Source organism: Girardinichthys multiradiatus, chromosome 19, assembly GCF_021462225.1.
Source record: "Girardinichthys multiradiatus isolate DD_20200921_A chromosome 19, DD_fGirMul_XY1, whole genome shotgun sequence".
Taxonomy (NCBI): Eukaryota; Metazoa; Chordata; class Actinopteri; order Cyprinodontiformes; family Goodeidae; genus Girardinichthys; species Girardinichthys multiradiatus.
Window position 1 is genome coordinate 4,316,100 of NC_061811.1, and position 19,761 is coordinate 4,335,860.

General features: G+C 40.5%; 1 protein-coding gene across 1 annotated transcript in view; it reads right to left on the reverse strand.

The window, feature by feature from the left end:
* Positions 1–19,172, reverse strand: part of rnf144aa (ring finger protein 144aa) — a 35,636-nt gene extending 16,464 nt beyond the window's left edge. Inside the window, exon 1 of the mRNA XM_047345125.1 lies at positions 18,568–19,172. The gene's annotated coding sequence lies outside the window, so the exon portion shown is untranslated. The remainder of the gene's footprint in view (positions 1–18,567) is intronic.
* Between the last annotated feature and the right edge of the window lie 589 nt (positions 19,173–19,761).

The window sequence follows — 19,761 nt, forward strand, 5'->3', positions numbered from 1 at the left end:
GCATTCAGCTCATGAGAAGAGACAATACATGAGATTAGCAGTTAAAGACATTGGTAAAATTATTCATATTAAACCACTGTAAAGAGGAATGACCGATTAAAAAAAACCATATCAGCTGTGTCAGAGTCACAGCATGTAACTTGGACCGCAGTTAAACTATTCCTCTGCTCAGTCTGGATTCACAGATTTATTTAACAGTCTTGGTGCATGAAGACAGGAAATTCAAACACGTTTGGAAGTAATTTTGTAAGAAAACAGAAAAGATGCTCACTCACTTGTTTCAACCCCATTGACCAGGTTTGTGGGCCTCTGTGTAAAATCAGCCTGCAACAGTGTCTATGAATGGGCAGGTCGGGGTAAAAGCTAATAGGGTAGGAGTCAGGAGTCAAATACAATCCTAAGTGGTGGTCCCCATGTGTCAGCCATCACTCTGAAAGAGCTGCTCTTATATTAACAGGCTGCAGCATTATTCATGGCGTTCTGACTTTATGGTCCAGAGAGAAACCCACAAACATGCATTAACAGGGAGGCTGGAAATGGTTGTGTAGGGAGGGGCTGGCATCTCTGGGGGGCATGATTGGAAAATCAGGATTGGTAAAAATAGGTATGATGCAGTTTTTTTGTTATTAGCAATTTGTCTTGTTTTTTAAAAAATAGAAAAAAAAAATTTTAAATCTGTTGTTCTAAAAAATGTATTTATTTAATAATGGCACTAAAATAATTACTGCTTTTTTCTTTCAACCTGTAGAAAATTGAACCAAAATATAGTTTTTATGAAAGGAAGGCAAGTTTATTTACAACCAATTCAAAGTGTTTTACAGGAACCTAAAGGAACAGTGATAAAGAAAATTACATTAAATAAATGCAGTGCCTTAAAATGTATGTATTAAAATAAAAATGTCAACAAGGTGCTAAGGTTAATAACAATAAATAAAGACAAATAAGTAAACAGTATTAATAACTTTCAGCTTTGGTGACATAGCAAACATAGACCTCAGATACAAGGCCACTGGACACATAAATTCATTATTTTATGGTTTTATTGAAGAAGTTACTTTTGGGCAAAGTCTGCTCTTTGCTTTGTAACGACTTCACCACCTCTTTCCCTCCTAGAACATTTTATGCAGCATTTAATAACTAGTGTGCCCAAATCTATTCCAAGCATAGAATGCTCCCATAATACATAGCTAACATTTATTGAAGGCCAGGCAGTGATGTGACATGCATATTGTTTTCAGTGATCTTACAATAACAATAAATGTGAGATATTTATTGTGCAGCCCTACTTGCTTGCAGCTGAGATCTTGCTGATGCACTTCTGTTCAAACTGATTTTAGCTGCATTTCAACAATTCAACATTATTTCAATTTTGCCCATTTTGGCTGACAAAAATAAAATGAACTCTTTTGGGTTCTGGAGCAAAATAAGTAAATTAGATTAACTGATTAATGAAACAATGTCATTAAACTAATAGAGAAGTAGTCGTTAGCATTACGCCTAAAACCACTTATTTGATTTAATTAAGTATTTTAAGGAATTAAGAAGATAATCATCACAATGATGAAATCTTATTAATAATTTTATATTAGATATATTATTTACTGAACATTTTATCAGTTGTGTTTCTAAAGCTCATTTGGACAAGTAGTGTCAAAGGTCAGTGATCATAGACCAGTGTCCTGCATGTTTTAGATGCTGCCCATATTCAACACATCTGAATCATATAAAAGTTTAGCAGACATCTGCAGAGCTAGGTGACATGCTGAGAAGCTGGTTCAGACATTTGAATCAGCCAACGGTAAAACTAGAACCTGCAGGGAACCGGGCCCTAGAGGACAAACCCCTCAAATATGGACTGCAGACTTCCCATTGGTTCATATGAATTTTATTAAATGTCCACCTTAATACCCTCATATACAAGGTGAAGGTAAGAGGTCATTTTCACATGATAAAGTCCTGCCTGTAAACCAAAGCAGACCTTATATAGAATATAAAATATTATTTCTGTTGTGTCATTTGCTGTTGTGGAAAAAACAATGTGAGAGACTAAAAACATTCAAATAACAAAAATCTCAATTGGGTTGACAGTTTCCAGCATGTCATATAATGTCAAATCACAGTATTGTGTAAGAGCCTGTTTATATACCTCCCCTCCAGTGGATATGGAGGCAAGCTGGCATCAGTCTACATATTTCCGTCCTGCACACAACAGATGTCAATCAGCTCTGGTTTTAAGGAATCAACTCTGGCCTTGTTGGGATGGTCAGAGAGAGCTTGATGAGGGCTCAGCAGCATGTCAGCAGCCTCCGATGAAGAAAAATTCCTGTCAATAATCTATATCAAGTCTACAGACAAGCTAAACATTATCTGATGTAATGAGATCCATTATATAATAAACAATCAAGCTTTCTTCTGTCTGGCCAGCAGCAAAATCCATTTTAAACTAGAATGAATATGTGTAATAAAATCAGATGATGCATCACACACAGTGAAGCACCTGAAAGCAGCTGTGGTAATTCCTGGTTATATAACGTAAATGAAACCCAAAATGGTCTGTCCGCTCAGTGAGGAATATCATCAGCCTGTAATAAGTGCTCCTGCAGGCTGCTCCTCCCTCCCCACTTCCTTCCTGCTAAAGTCCAAACATTCTTCTTGGAACAAGTAAGTGGGAATGCTACATTTCATCTACATCGTATCCCCCTCGAGTCCTGCTGCTGACAAGATTTCACGAGGAAAAACCAAATATGAAGATTAAAAAGAGAAAAATAGACTAACTGCCAGTTAGGCCTGTTGTTAAGACTGTTGGCTCACCTCAAGACGTGATAAGTTCTTGTTAGTTCATTATAAAAGCTCTTGGCTTTTATTAGTGAAGAACCCAATGTTTTTATGCACCGTTTAAAACTTAACTTTATTAAAGTACATGAAATACTCAGGTCCTGATTTAGAGAACGTACCATTCATAGCCACTAATATAGAACCAGAGAAGTATTCTGGGGCCATTGTTTTTATTTAGCTCATTACCGCAGTCGGAACCTGAGCCAAATCAGAGGTCCAAGTTAGAAATCCACCCCAGAACACGGCCCCAGTAGGGAGCTAGTACCTTATGGTGTGCCCTGAACTAGACCCCTGTGCAGGACTGATTATTTAATCCTGCTCCCGCTGAATTTCTGACCATTAATGCCTGCTCCCACCACTGTGATGCACTGTATGATTCAATAAATGTTAATCCAATGACTGTTTTACTGCAGTTAAACAAGAACAGAATAATGAAATATACTCAACAAAAATCTTTCCGCTTCAATCATGTAAATTGAGGCCAAAAACCAAAAATAAGCTATATGCACAGCAAAAAAATAAATTAGTCTCTTTGTTTGCTTCATTGCTGGCTTCTGTAACGTTAGCAGCATGTTTAGCCATGTTTATATTCAGTATCGGTGTGGACGTCTTTTTGTTTATGCTTTATCCACACATTGCGATATATTACAGGTCAAGTTATATGTGCTTTGTTACTATACTTAGCATCTGCTAGCTTAAGGCTAAAAGCCACAAGGGTACATCAGTGATATCATGCAGCCCCAATCATGATCTGTTCCATTCTGATTTCACAAAGTCAGGTTAGATGTGTTTGTTGTTCTCATAAAAAACAAAATAATAACAAAAAGGAATCTTTACTTCTGGACAGTTCAGAGGCTCTAATTGTACAGTGGCATAGCTTTAATGATGGACAGTGTCTAAATGCAGACACAGTTTGTCCGTCCCATAGTGGCATTGGAAGGGCAGCTAAGAATGGTATAGGGCCTAATTGTTCCATCCATTGAGAAGTTATACAATCATCTAAATATCTTTTAGCATTGTGTGTGGGGTGCAGAAGCTATGTGTGTGAATCAGTGCTTCAGCATCTCAAAAACAGTTTGGCAATTTTAAACCAAACAGACCCAATACAGGGATCAGTTTGGATTGTTTTGCACAACAAAAACACCTTCTGGTCTACCTGGTTCCTGCTTCTGCCTCACTGTGTGTCAAAAGTCGAGAGTGCACTGAAAGTGAGGAAATTAAAGCTGGACACTGAGCGCCTGGCTCATCTCCCTGTCTCTGAACCTGCGCTGATTGTGGCACTGTTGCTATAGTTTATATTAGTTTGCTAATCTATAAACTATATCCTAAAATGATAAAATTGTTACATAGGCTAGTCTTTTACTACTTTGAAATAATGCGCCACAACCTCCTGCTAACAAACGACTCGTGTTTTTTAGGCGGGCATGGCTCACTCTCTGACCTGCTGTCACTGGAACTGAATGCTGACCAAGAGCCGTCAGAATCCCTCTCGACACCAAAATCACAATCATGTAATTTTTGAAGCATTTCCAATGCCTCTTGAGCAGAAAATATCCTTCTAGAAGCCATTTGTAGGACGTCAACAATCTCCTTCTCAGACTGCGTTCTAGAGTGGCGGTTGCTAGGCAACGCTCGTGCGTATACTCAGCCGCAGGAAAAAAATATCAATGTAAATAATAGGGCCGTCAAAATAGCGGCTGTGGTAGTTAGAGGTAGAAATACTTAGATCTTTTATTTATTTTATTTTTAAAAAATAGAGACAGGAACACACAAGACAAAGGTTCAGAAAACGTCAGGATGCCAGGAAGATAAGAGTTTTAATAAACCAGAGTTATGGCATGTCAGACTTTCAAAACCATCAAATTGATGGCCCTGGGAGTTCTAGTGTTAAGGGGAATTTCTGGAACATCAGGTCCTGTGATGCCTTTAATGTTCGTGTGTCACATTGTAAGCTCTCCTGGTCTGAATAGTGCATGTGTGTTGGGATCAAGAGTGTGGAATTCACAATTTCTAACTGTGTCAGGGTGGGATACGTTCCTTTTCAATGCTATTTGGCCAGGTAATCAGACAATATAATACCCATGTCAATCAAAAAGCAGAGCAAGCAATCAGTTTATATGCCAGTTTTAGCGTCCAGCATGCTGAGGTAAAAGATTCTTGAGTGCATACATCAGTGTATGCAGCATACCGTAGCAGGAACTATGTTATTATTGCACTGTTGCTATAATATTCAAGTCGCAGTTGTGTTAATTCTGTAGCAGTGCTGCACACATCGAGTTGCAGTGCTCGTGTGGCAGAATTTTATCACGTGTCCATAAGCTTATCTGGTGATGAAATTGTGAAGTGCTTTCTTCCTACAGCATCGTGCCTTTCTACACCAATAAAACGAAAGGTAAACACATAACAGCCTGATGGGGGTATTAGTCTTCCTGGCATGACTACCTGTGTTTTTCATGACCAGAAGTATTTTCAAAAAGATTAATCTGTCCTTCTTGAAGAAAGGGAAATGTGTAGCATCCTTATTTCAGCCCGCCGACCATTAGTTCAGCAACAGGTAGGGGAGGGGCTTTTAACCACAGGAACAGTTTTATTTTTGAGATTTTTAAATTGTAAATTTTTAAAACCTTGATATAGCTAGAGAAGTAACTGTGAACAAAAACTAAAAAATAAACTGAATTAATGGATGTCCGTCTCAAAAACACTGTTAAACGTCTATCAACCTGGTTCAACAGGAGCTTCAAAGCAACTCAGCAGGAAGTTAAGAACAAGCTTACTCCACCCTGAAAAAGGCTCATGTAATTGACTCCTAAGCTAAGTAAAGATGACAAGCATTCCGCACTTAGCCCATTTCTTTTGACAGATGCAGAGAGCCTTGGCAAAGGGTCGACTTTGCTGGCAGCCTGTTGTCACTCAGTGCTTTACAGCTTCAGTTGTTGTGTTCACACACTGAAGCTGAATTACAACAGACATTCTGACTTGCTTCATGGGTCACGTCTGCATAGTCTGACAATGCTGAATATAACTGATATCTGATTTTATAGAAGTTACATAACGATGCTGACCAAATGGATGTAAACGGTTTCAAACACAACTTCTCTCTTATTCTTTCATAGGAAACTGCAGACACAAAACTAAACTGCTTGGTTGGATGGAGGAAACAAAACTAGAGATGCAATCAATTTATCTTCATAAAAGCATGGTTCTAATCTGTATGTAATTTGTATCTGTAAGATTTTGTGTCTTTGTTTCTAACCCTGATATTTAGTTCCTGTAGTGAGACATAATATATGGGATTATTTGCACAAGCACAGCACGAGGAAATGAGATATGCTCAGAAAGTTTCTTCTGTGGAATCTGATTTTAATCAGTGGAGTGAGCTAGCTCATCTTGCTCCAGGATACACTATAGCAATATGCAACAAAGGCTTGAAGCCCATTGTCTGGAGCATGAGGTACACAAGGTTTGATTCTAAAACTGCTTTTTTTCCCCACAAAACAAGCAAATTAGGTCCAGAACTACTCACATATAAAACTTCAAGGGCAATCACATACTTGGATTGAGAGTCTTAACTAAAACAAGCCGTACGCTTCAGTCATGAAAACACACGAAGAAACAAAAGTTTTGGTTTGGGCAACATCATTTGGAAAAGGAAAACACAAACAGATGTACCGCAGGGCTCAATTCTTTGTCGTCTTTTTAGTTTAAAGAGTATATAAACAATTTGCCATATTTCTGTCCTCGTACAGGTTTCCCGATGTACTTGGATGACACTGTTTATATATAGCCAATAAGGACATTGCATTTCAACAAAACTGTCTATGTATTTGGAGTCTGTTGCACAGTTTGATAAGTCATGTCTCATGTTAATTGTGAACAAGTGTGTTGGTGTCCTTTTCCTCTGGGATCCAATCTCTTATTAACAGTACAAGAACATGACTTAAATATAAAGATCAAAGGACAAACTACCAAGAAGGTGTAAAAAGGAAAAACGGTTACATGTTACAAAATTTGGGCCAATGTCAATATCCTATATTAATTTTGCTGATATGGCCGATGACCGATATTATATTTACAGTAAGGAAAATAAGTATTTGAACAGCCTGCGACTTTGCAAGTTCTCCCACTTAGAAATCATGGAGGGGCCTGAAATTTTCATCTTAGGTGCATGTCCACTGTGAGAGACATAATGTAAAAGAAAATCCGGAAATCACAATGTATGATTTTATTAATAAATTTATTTGTGTGCTACTGCTGCAAATAAGTATTTGAACACCTGCCAGTCAGCAAAAATTCAGGTCCTCAAAGACCTGTTAGTCCGCCTCTAAAACGTCCACCTCCACTCCACTTATTATTCTAAATTAGAAGCACCTGTTTGAGGTCGTTAGCTATATAAAGACACCTGTCCACCCCACACAATCAGTAAGACCCTAACTACTAACATGGCTAAGACCAAAGAGCTGTTCAAAGACACCAGAGACAAAATTGTAGACCTCCACAAGGCTGGAAAGGGCTACGGAGCAATTGCAAGTAGCTTGGTGAAAAAAAATCAACTCTTGGAGCAATTATTAGAAAATGGAAGAAGCTAAACATGACTATCAATCCCCCTTGGACTGGTGCTCCATGCACGATTTCACCTCGTGGCGTATCAATGATCCTAAGAACGGTGAGGAATCAGCCCAGAACTACACGGGATGAGCTGGTCAATGGCCTGAAGAGAGCTGGCACCACTGTTTCCAAGGTTACTGTAGGTAATACACTAAGACATAGTTTAAAGTCATGCATGGCACGGAAAGTTCCCCTTCTTAAATCAGAACACGTCCAGGCACGTCTTAAGTTTGCCCATGACCATGGCCTACCCAGTCTCCAGACCTAAACCCTATAGGAAATCTTTGGAGGGAGCTCAAACTCTGTGTTTCTCAGTGACAGCTCAGAAACCTGGCTGATCTGAAGAAGATCTGTGTGGAGGAATGGGCCAAAATCCCTGCTGCAGTTTGTGCAAACCTGGTGAAAAAGTACAGGAAACGTTTGACCTCTGTAATTGCAAACAAAGGCTACTGTACCAAATATTAACATTAATTTTCACAGGTGTTCAAATACTTATTTGCAGCAGTAACACACAAATAGACTATTAAAAAAATCATACATTGTGATTTCCGGATTTTTTTTTTTAAGATTATGTCTCTAACAGTGGACATGCACCTAAGATGAAAATTTCAGACCCCTCCATGATTTCTAAGTGGGAGAACTTGCAAAGTCTTATAAATACTTATTTTCCCCAATGTATTGCCCTACCCTTTTGACACAGTGATAAAAACAACAACCCCACAACTCACATTGCATCTCTGCTTCAGTTAAACATCCCATAATCCCTCACTGCATCACCATCACATCACCAAACAAATACCACATGACCAACCCCCTCCCCCAACAGAAAAACATACGGCCCAGTTTTAGTTATGGGACCAATACTGACATGTTCAGTTTAATTAAATTCATCTTATTTATATGTTGATGCTAATATATTATGCATCCATAATTATTGTAAATAAATGTAGAAATGTGTTGTGTAAATAGTGAAGCTCAGACATTTTTAACTTTTCATGTTTTCATGTGTTTTTATTCACACAACCTCTGCACACAGAGCCAATCAGGAGTTTGGTGAAACAGCTGATTACTCATTTCTATGTTTGCAAAAGTGTCTTGGTGAAAACTGCCACAGATCTATGGTCAACAGCTAAAACCACGTCACCTGTATTCAAAGCACCAGGGAAAGTACCTACAGAGACATTTAAATGGAGTCATTTATTCATTTAATCAAATCACTTTAATAATAAAAAACAAAACAATTGCACAGCCGGCAGTGTTGTCATTCTGCTGGACAATAGTGTCTTCATGGTAAGAGGAGGGTAGAGCGCCACTCCAACAGAGAGGCACTCAGAGTCTAATCTGTGGCATACAGTCACACGCTCACCCACATTGAGCTAAACTATTCCTGTGATTGCTGATTGGAAACTTGCAGACAAAACAAAAGTACACAGAGTAAGTTTTATCCCAGAATCTCATGCACACAAGGAGCATAGTGAGATGTACACCTAACCAAAAAGGCACATTTGGACTGGTCACTCCTCCCTTCAGGTTTCATATTCCCTGTTTTTTTCATAAACCCATTCTCTCAGTCTCAGCGAAACAGAATGAGGAGGAAGCCCTAAACGTAATGTAGGAAATGGTTTGACATCCTGTTGTTAGGTTTGCAGCAGACACACAAAGGATGTGAGTCCACCAAAGGAAAGGAAAGGAAACTCCTTGAAAGGTAGACGTCTCCAGTGTAAAATCAAGTCATACAAGGAACTGAAAACCGTCATCAAACATTGAAATAAGAGCAGTGAGCAGTAATTGTCTGCTGCAAGAACCCATGAAGTGCTTTGTAGCCGTTGTTCCAAATTACTACGGTCATTCAGAAGTGCACAAACAACAAGCGTACATGTTTTGTCCGAGTTGATGCGCTCACTGACAGGGTTACTGGTGTTCAGGTAAACCAAGGTTTTACAATTATTTCAGTAAGGGGGTACATAAACCCTACCCTTATTGGACCTGTCACTACTGTTCAGCTGGCTAAAAGAAGGTCTCTCCACTTTCCAATTGCTTACAAAAAAGATAAATTTACCTGTTTGGAAATATTTCCATATACACATACTCAACGGCCACTTTATTAGGTACACCTTGCTAGTACCGGGTTGGACCCCCTTTTGCCTTGAGAACTGCCTTAATCTTTCGTGGCATAGATTCAACAAGGTACTGGAAACATTCCTCAGAGAGTTTGGTCCATATTGACATGATAACATCACACATGCTGCAGATTTGTCGGCTGCACATCCATGATGCGAATCTCCCGTTCCACCACATCCAAAAGGTGCTCTATTGGATTGAGATCTAGTGACTGTGGAGGCCATTTGAGTCCAGTGAACTCATTGTCATGTTCAAGAAACCAGTTTGAGATGATTTGTGCTTTATGACATGGTGGATTATCCTGCTGGAAGTAACCATCAGAAGATGGGTACACTGTGGTCATAAAGGGATGGATATGGTCAGCAACAATACTCAGGTAGGCTGTGGCGTTGACACGATGCTCAGTTGGTACTAAGGGGCCCAAAGTGTGCCAAGAAAATATCCCCCACACCATTACACCACCACCAGCCTGAACCATTGATACAAGACAGGATGGATCCATGCTTTCATTTTGTTGACGCCAAATTGTGACCCTACCATCCGAATGTCGCAGCAGAAATTGAGACTCATCAGACCAGGCAACGTTTTTCCAATCTTCTATTGCCCAATTTTTGGTGAACCTGTGCAAATTGTAGCCTCCGTTTCCTGTTCTTAGCTGACAGGAGTGGCACCCAGTGTGGTTTTCTGCTGCTGTAGCCCACGTGCCTCAAGGTTCGACGTGTTGTGCGTTCAGAGATGCTCTTCTGCATGCCGTGGTTGTAACAAGTGGTTATTTGAGTTACTGTTGCCTTTCTATCAGCTCGAACCAGTCTGGCCATTCTCCTCTGACCTCTGGCATTATTTTCTCTTTTTTGGACCATTCTCTGTAAATCCTAGAGATGATAGTGCGTGAAAATCCCAGTAGATCAGCAGTTTCTGAAATACTCTGACCAGCCCATCTGGCACCGACAACCATGCCACATTCACAGTCACTTAAATCACCTTTCTTCCCCGTTCTGATGCTCGGTTTGAACTGCAGCAGATCGTCTTGACCATGTCTACATGCATAGAGTTGCTGCCATGTGATTGGCTGATTAGAAATTTCCATTAACGAGCAGTTTGACAGGTGTACCTAATAAAGTGGCTGGTGAGTATATATCTACAGTACAGACCAAAGGTTTGGACACACCTTCTCATTCAAAGAGTTTTCTTTATTTTCATGACTTTGAATATTGTAGCTTCACACTGAGGGCATCAAAACTATGAATTAACACATGTGGAATTATATACTGAACAAAACAGTGAAACAACTGAAAATATGTCTTATATTCTTGGTTCTTCAAAGTAGCCACCTTTTTCTTTGATTACTGCTCCGCACAATCTTGGCATTCTGTTGATGAGCTTCAAGAGGTAGTTACCTGAAATGGTTTTCACTTCACAGGTGTGAATAAGTGGGATATCAAGCCTTCAAGCCCGTTCCCCAGACCTGAATCCGATTGAGCACATCTGAGACATCATGTCTCGCTCCATTGACAGTGTTGCACCACACACTGTCCAGGAGTTGGCGGATGCTTTAGTCCAGATCTGGGAGGAGATCCCTCAGGAGACAATCCGCTGTCTCATCAGGAGCATGCCCAGGCATTGTAGGGAGGTCATACAGGCACCTGGAGGCCACACACAATACTGAGCCTCATTTTGACTTGTTTTAAGGACATTACATCAAAGTTGGATCCGCCTGGAGTGTATTTTTCCGCTTTAATTTTGTGTGTGACTCCAAATCCAGGCCTCCATTGGTTAATAAACCTGATTTCCATTGATGATTTTTACGTAATTTTGTTGCAAAAGTCTTTAATTTTTATCATGGGTACTCGTCAACTTTGAGTGGCGGAATTTAAAACAAAAATCTAGAAAAATCACATTGTGTAATTAACTTGCATTTTATTACATGGCATAATATTTGATCACCTAACAACCAGTAAGAATCCCGGCTCTCATAGGCATGTTAGTTCTTCGATAAGAAGCCCTCCTGTTCTCAACTTATTACCTGTATTAACTGAACCTGTTTGAACTTGTTATTTGTATAAAAGACACCTGTCCGCAAACTCAATCAAACTCCAACCTCTCCACAATGGCCAAGACCAAAGAGCTGTGTGAGGACATCAGGATAAAATAGTAGACCTGCACAAGGCTGGGATGGGCTACAGGAAAATAGCCAAGCAGCTTGGTGAGAAGGCAATAAGTGTTGTTGCATTTATAACAAAATGGAAGAACACGGTCAATCTCCCTTGGTCTGGGGCTCCATGCAAGGTCTCACTTCGTGGGGCGTCAATGATCACAAGGAAGGTGAGAGACCAGCCCAGAACTACATGGCTGGTCCGAGTCAATGACCTGAAGAGAGCTGGGAGCACAGTCTCAAAGAATATTATTAGTAACACACGTTGCCATGGACTAAAATCCTGCAGCACACGCAAGGTTCCCCTGCTCAAGCCAGCACATGTCCAGGCCTGTCCAAAGTTTGCCAATAACCATCTGGATGATCCAGAGAAGGAATGGGAGAAGGTCATGTGGTCGCATGAGACAAAAATAGAGCTTCTTGGTCTAAACTCCACTCGCCGTGTTTGGAGGAAGATGAAGGATGAGTACAACCCCAAGAACACCATCCTTACTGTGAAGCATGGAGGTGGAAACATCATTCTTTGGGGATGCTTTTCCATATTACCCTGATATTTTGCTAATTGCTGTGAGATAGGATTTCAAACTCAGCCTGAGGCAGAACATTTAATAGTCTGGAACTTTAAGTGAGATTTATCTAAAAACAAGAGGAAAGCAAACCAATCAACAGGATGCAGACATTAGGTTGCAGTCATGATGCAATTTGCAAACATAAATAATATAAATAATAAATTGTAATGCAGTGCTGTAAATTATCTTTACATAGAAAAATACTATGAGTTAAGTGACATAAGTCTGTTGCAGTCAGTTGGAGCTTCTGTTGACAAACAGTTGGGGGAGGTGTTATTCAAATTAGCAGCTTTTGTCACCGCCCTGCTTTCAGGGAGAGAAAACAAGGAAACTTTCAGGGCTGATTTCTCATAAAAGTAGTCTGGAGAGTGCAGACATTCAGATGGTCATATATTCTACAATTCTGTTTCGATTTCCACAAGTTTGACATCATTGGAAAGCTTAGACTCCACTCTTTCAGGATCTGTAAATAACTCAAAACGACCCTGGGTAGACTTGGTCCTGGTTTTACCACGGCCAGTTACAAATACATAAGTTAAAATAGTGACTCAGACACCAGGTGGGGTCCTGGTATGGGCCTTTACGTGTTGAGAATCGATTAATAATCAACTCCCCAACCTCAACCTACTCTCTCTGTTTTGAGAAGACACTTTCTTCAAGCAATGGTTCAGGAAAATATCTGTATGTTTAAAGACCTTTATTTTTATACAGGACAGTGCTATATCACATACTCCACTGAGTGTCGGCCCAGTGGTTAATGCCCTGCTACACAGATCAAGAAACAGAGAATCCATGAATAGAGAAAACATGACTGATCAGAAAGTTTAGTGGGTGTAAAAAGAAGATCACTTGAAACCTGGGTGAAAGCCAACACTGAATGATTGAGTTTTTTTTAATTAAGAACTACACCTTTGAGGCTGAAGTTATGTGATGGGCTCATAAAAACTAAACACAAACGCAAAGTGAAAATGTGTAATTTCATTAAAATTATTTAATTTTCTTTCAAAAAAATCTAAGTTTTCGGAAAGGGGAGGCGCAAAGTGGCTTTTTCATCCATGGTGATGCCAAGATACATTAGTGCACATGGGATGACTAATGTACATCTATAGAGGCTCTATCCACACAATGATTTATTTGTGTTTTGGAGTAACATGGGTTCCATGTGATGTGAAACCATAGGTTACTAACATGGTGATCCCTGCAGGTACCAAGCTGAATAGGCCAACAGCCTTTTGGAATATGCTTCAAGTCTTGCATACAGTGTTGTGTAAAAGTTTTCATACCCCTGAACTTTTCCACATTTTCTCATTGGACTTCACACATACTTCATTGGACTTGTATGTGACATGTTTGACACAGGTGAAAGATCTGAAAAATGTCTCTGTTCAGCCCATTTTACTGTAATACTACTAACAAAAGAAAATCCAGTGCAGCTATTTTCCTTAATAAGACTATCATGGTGTCCACCTGTGTGTAATTTAACCTCAGTCTAAATTCAGCTCAGGTCTCAGAGGTTTGTAAGAGAATATTCAAGAACAACCACCATCATGGAGACCAAGGAACACAGCAGACAGGTCAGGGAGGAAGTTGTGGAGAGGATTTTAAGCAGGGTTAGGTTCTAAAACAATATCCCAAGCTTTGAACATCTCACACAGATCTTTTCCACCTGAACTGACAAGCTCTGCAAGGAGAGCATCAAGTCTAGAAGCAGTCAATAACATGGTAACTCTGGAGGAGCTGTGGAGATCCACAGCTCGAGTATGAGAATGGACAGATAGGACAACAGTGAATTGTGTGGTCAGGCCTTTATGGAAGAATCACAAGAAAATTCAGTTTGCAGTCTGCTAAGAGCCATGTATTGACACCATTAACATGTGGAAGAAGATGCTCTGCTCAGACCAGACCAAAAATGAACTTCTGCCCTACATTCAAAATGGTATGTGCCAGAAAACGGCCGCTGAACATCAAGCAAAACACAGCATTCCAACAGTGAAACATGGTGGTAGCAGCATTATGCTGTGGGGATGTTTTTTTTCAGCAGGGACAGGAAAGTTGATAAGAGTTGACGGGAAGATGGATCGATGGAGCCTGGGCTGCATGATACAAAAAAAAAAGTCTTGCAATAGGAATACTATAATAACTAGAAAAGCACTTAGAGAGCACAGACCTCCAGCCAAGGCCACTGCATGTCAGCTCCTGATGGAGGCAAACCATGAGCAAACTCCAAGTTGTCGCACCATGGTCTGGCAAAGATTAAGAGTGCTTCAAAAAGGTCCTGGGTCCAGATGGTGCTCCACATCACCACCAAAATCTATTCCTCTGTTCCTTGTCCTAATAAGCATGTTGTCTGATTCCATCAGAATACATTCAAAACTTTTTGAGAAACTTTGCAAACAGATGGACAAACCAACGCTGACAAAAACACAACCTCCGATGTCAGAACTGCGAAGACGATAGTTGTAATTAAGAATTACCAATACGTCAGTATTAACATCGATGTTGTCCGATCTTTGTCATTTTTTAACATGGGCCAGGGGCGTGATCGTGTGGTTTTTGTTTGGTCATGTGACAGTGAGGTAGCGCAGCACGGTTAGCAGTCTCAGCAGTGTTGCCATTTGTTGACGGTGTAGAGAGGGAACGAATATATATTTAATAAACATCGGCTGTCGGCCATAATAACAATATTAATATCTGTATTAGCCCATAGTTTGACATCATTGCATCCCGGATTGTGATATTTAGATTTATGCTGTTATTCTTTCCTCACTTTCTCGTCTGTGCTTCCATCACACTGTGACCTTTAGCATTTTGGACCCCGTCGTTTAGGTCCAGTGTGAGCATCATCTGCCATTAGACTCTGTCCAGCTGGCCAAATGTTGCATTAGCATAAAAAAATGCTACTTCACAACACTTTAAAGATTTTAGGCAACAATTAGTGCATTCCAAACAGTCTTTTGTAATATTGAGCACACTGATATTGTGATGACAGTATGTTCACGATATATTGTGTAGCCCTAGATGCAGCTTTACAGGAAGAAAACCCAGCAGAGAATAGACTTGAGACTGGGGCAGAGGCTCAGCTTTCAGCAGGACAATCAGTTCACATATATGTACAAAGCTGGAAGAGATTAATCCAAAAGACAAGCCTGCAAAGAGCCAAAGTATTGACTCTGGGGCCGGCTGAATACAAGAACACACCACACATTTCAGATTTTTATTTGAAAAAAATAAATTAAACCATGTATCATTTATCTTTTATAATAATTATGCTCCACTTTACATTTGTCTAATACATAAAATCCTGGTAAAATACATTTAAGCTTGTGGCTGTAATAAAAAATATGGATAAGAGGCATGGGTATTTTTGCACGAGGCAGTTAGGCTGATTGTAAATGAAGTATCGGTCTGCGTTGGCTTTGGATCACTAACTCATGACTCATTCAGTTCATTAAGTCATTTTAAATGTTTCTGTTTGTCTATCATATTAATAACCTAACTCTGCAAGTCCTCCAGATCTTTCTTTTAAGTCCCTTACAATTATATCAGGCAGCTAAAGGGCATCAGCTTATAGGTTGATTTGTTATTGCTGCTTGTTTGTGTGTGACTCATTGAACCCTGCAGGCTCTCAGCAATGCACGCATTACTGAAATGCTAAATCTTGGAAAGTGTCAGCTGGTCAGCAGATTCCAAGGAGCGTTGCATAACGGGTGTCTCACTTTACACGCCATACCTGTCTGAGAGAATGGAGCCTGTGAGAGGGGCTCAAAATGCCAAGCTTTTGTGAGGAAAAAGCAAGCAAGCATCCCATAACTGTCCCATAACAACCCAGTGTCTCTTTCAGCAGCTATTAGGGACTCGACTGATGACAGAGCTGAGTGTTCTGGACCCTCGATCCCACCCTGCCCCAAACACACACCCTGTTCACCTGGAAACTGGCACTGCCCTTGGAACATTTCCTTACAACTACACACTGAAATGGCATTCAAGCTGTTGCATAAGCTTGGTGCTGACAGCAGACAGACAGACCCCTGAAGACAGATTACACCCAAATCACACGGAAAGGTTAGTGAAATAAAGGAGCGATTGAACAATGTGTGAATGTGCTTTATATATAAGAGAGGAGGTGTTAGCACAGTTACCTAACCAGGAGCGCTTCACATTTAGACCTGCCTGGTCCTCGGAGATCTGCATCAGCTCATTTCTATCACTTTACCTTTACAGGCCATGAACTAAGAGTAATTAGGTCTCAATGACTGCTTAGCCATATTCAAAGTGACGTGGGACCAGATTTCTAATCTCCTTAATGTTGGGCACTACTTTCTGACCTACAGAGCGTCAGAGGAGATTGGTCTGAAAAACTGAGGCTTAAACTTGTTATTCCCTAGAAATACTTTTAGTACTTTTAGAGGAAAGTATGATTATTAGGTCAGAAAATATTAGAAAATCATGATGAAAGGTGTGGGATGGTCTATAAGGCACATTCTATGCGTCGCACTTCAACGCTCTACTCAGACACATTCCTCCAGCTGAGTAAACTAACTTTTATGGGGCAGGGATGAAGTGTGCATAATAACCATGATACCAAGTTATCAGTCTGGGAGTAATTCACCTGAGTGGTGGTGTTTTTAAATTAAAATAGATTTTGGAGTTAACCAAAGCAGTTTTAGAGACAGTATCCTAGAGATTTGTTCCCCCGGTGAATAAATATAGTGAAAGTTTGGATTTTTCTACATCTGTCAGGGTTAGATAATGTTCCAGCAATAAAACCGGAGCAAAACTAAGTATCTGTTGTTTTGGACAATCATGAGCAGTGAGTGGAAGGGAGGAGCAGCATGAAGCAATCTGTCACCTGATGGAGGGAGGCTTTTACTGCATTCCTCCCTAAATATGTGTTTATTAGAGTAAAAGAAAGTTTTTCAACAAATGCATCTACTGATGAATCAATAGCAAGATCTGAAGGGTCCGGACAGACCTAGCTTATATAGAAGGTATGTAATTATTTTTGGTTTTCAAAATGTTCCAGAAAAAGATCTGAAAAAAGTGGTGTGCATCCATCTTCTCATCAACTCTGACCAGCTTCCTTGTCACTGCTGAAAAAAAGGCTTCCCCACAGCATGATGCTGCCACTACCTTGTTTATGGTGGAAATTGTGCTCATATCGTTAGTTTTTTGCCACAAGCATTTTCCATGTAGGCAAAATTTTAAATGTGGGCTTATCTAACCAGAGCACCTTGTTCTACATGTTTTGTGTGTTCCCTACACAGGATTTCTTATGACTTGCAAAAACGTCTTTCTAATTACTGCTCTGATTTGTGACCAGATATGTGATGTGCAAAAGCTAATTGTTTCCCATCAACAGAGCTTCGGATCTCAGAAGCTTCTCCAGAGCTACCATGGGCCTCTCTCCTTCCTCAGTGTGTCAGTGTAGGTGAACCTCCACGTCTTTGTAGGTCAGCAGTTTTTCCATCCTCCCTCCATGTTCAGATGATGGATTGAATAAAGGTCTATGAGATGTTTAAAGGTTGGGATGTTGTTTTATAACCTAACCCTGCTTTAAACTTCTCCACAACCTTCCCCCTGACCTACCTGCTGGGTTCCTTGGTCTCCATGATGCTGTTTGTTCACTAATATTCACCAACAAACCCCTGAGGCCAGAAACAGAACAGCTTCATTTATACGTTAATGAATGATGGACTCTGTTTACTTAGTAGGCTCTTTCCGAACACAATTCAATTTTATTTACAGGTATCACAGTAAAGGGGACTGAACAGGAAACACATTCCACATGAGTCAGATTTTTACTTGTAAAATGTCTTATGCTTCATAATTTGCTCAACTTGTTGGTCTTCACATAATTCCCTGTAACAGACAATAAAGGTTGAAGCTATGAAGTGACAAAATGAGAAACAGTTCAGGAGACATGAATAACTTTGCAAAGCACTTAATATATGAGGGGGAATAACAGTATCTAGTTTCATAGATGTCATTGATGCCATGGACATGCTCTTTGAAACGGAAATGTCAGGAACCTGAATGACCTTTCTGAGCTCAGGAGCCAATCTGGATGTCTCTGGATGCTCCTAAACCCTCAGAAATCATCGTTTCTGGGGTTATTATAAAGCAGCAACCTGCACGAAGTATGTTCATAGCCTCACAATCATACCACGGAACAGCTGCCACCAGCAGAGGATTATTTTAGTGAAAAGTGGAGGATGGTGAATAAACAGGGCTCTATAAATAACACCTCATGAGCAGCTCGACCCGTTTCAATGGTAAAAGCCTTACCTGGCTTGCTGGGATAACGCCGTCTCAATGGTGTGACCTCAGGAGGGTTGAAAAGATGATCTCCTGAATTGGATTAACGCTGCCGAGCAGTCATTCAGTCAGTCAGACAGACAGACAGTCAGTCAGTCAGACAGACAGGCAGGCAGGCAGGGGGAGGGCATCTGTGGAGGAGTGATGCCCATCTTCATGTATCCCAGAGATGTCGGGGTGGAAACATTTGACCCACTATTGAGGCTAAATAACGCCTGAGTCCGGGCCCTGAAGCGACGCAAGGACACCAACAACGTCCGAAAACAAGCAGAAGCAGCGGGGAGCCCAGGGTGCAGCTGATCCTCTCCTCTTTAGCAGGGAGGGGGTTGTTTTAACATCGGAACAGCGGGGCTCTAGCTCTCGATTTCCGGGGAGGAAACAACGTCCAGCCGTCAGGATGCGACGCAGATCCCGCTGAAAACAACAAACTATTCTGCTGCAAGGAAATCCGGGGGCGGTGTGTTTACCTCTCCTCCGTCCCTGCTGCCTCGCTAGGCGGGGAACCAGCTGGTGCTCGCAGAAGAGACGCCATTTGTCTGCAAGGAAAGGCTTCCAGGGAGCTGCGCAACACTGCCCCGCAGTGGTGAAGTTATGGGGTAGCACCTGAAGCTCTTTGCAGAAACGAGAGCTCCCTCTGCTGGCCAAATATTTTAATCACTTTTGAAGGAGTTCAGTAGTCATGATTGGTAGAGATAATACTACACCCATTAATCAAAACGTTTTGACAGGTGACCTTTGACCTTAATGGGGGGGTCATGGGGGACTAAGAACAGGTGGCAACAGGTGTGGGATGATATGAATAGAACAAGCCCAAATATGGAAATATCTGAAATCTTATTGCGTCAGCACCAGTTAAAATAGAGGGGTGTGTTTAAGGGGCGTTATGGGTGAACCCATGAATGAAACCAATTAAAACAGAGGGTGTGTTTAAGGGTGTTAATACATCAAAAACAAAATACATGCAGCCTTTATACTTTAAAGGTATACTGAACTTAATGCAGGCCTGTCACATGAAATCCTAATAAAATGAACTGTGTAACCTGACAGAATTGTAAGTTCATTTTGCTTTTCCAGCAGGACCTATTTGCTGAATATATGAGCCAGTTTAAATCACTTCAAAATAGAAAGACCTAAAAGTAAATAAAGTAAATAAAGATTTTGCTT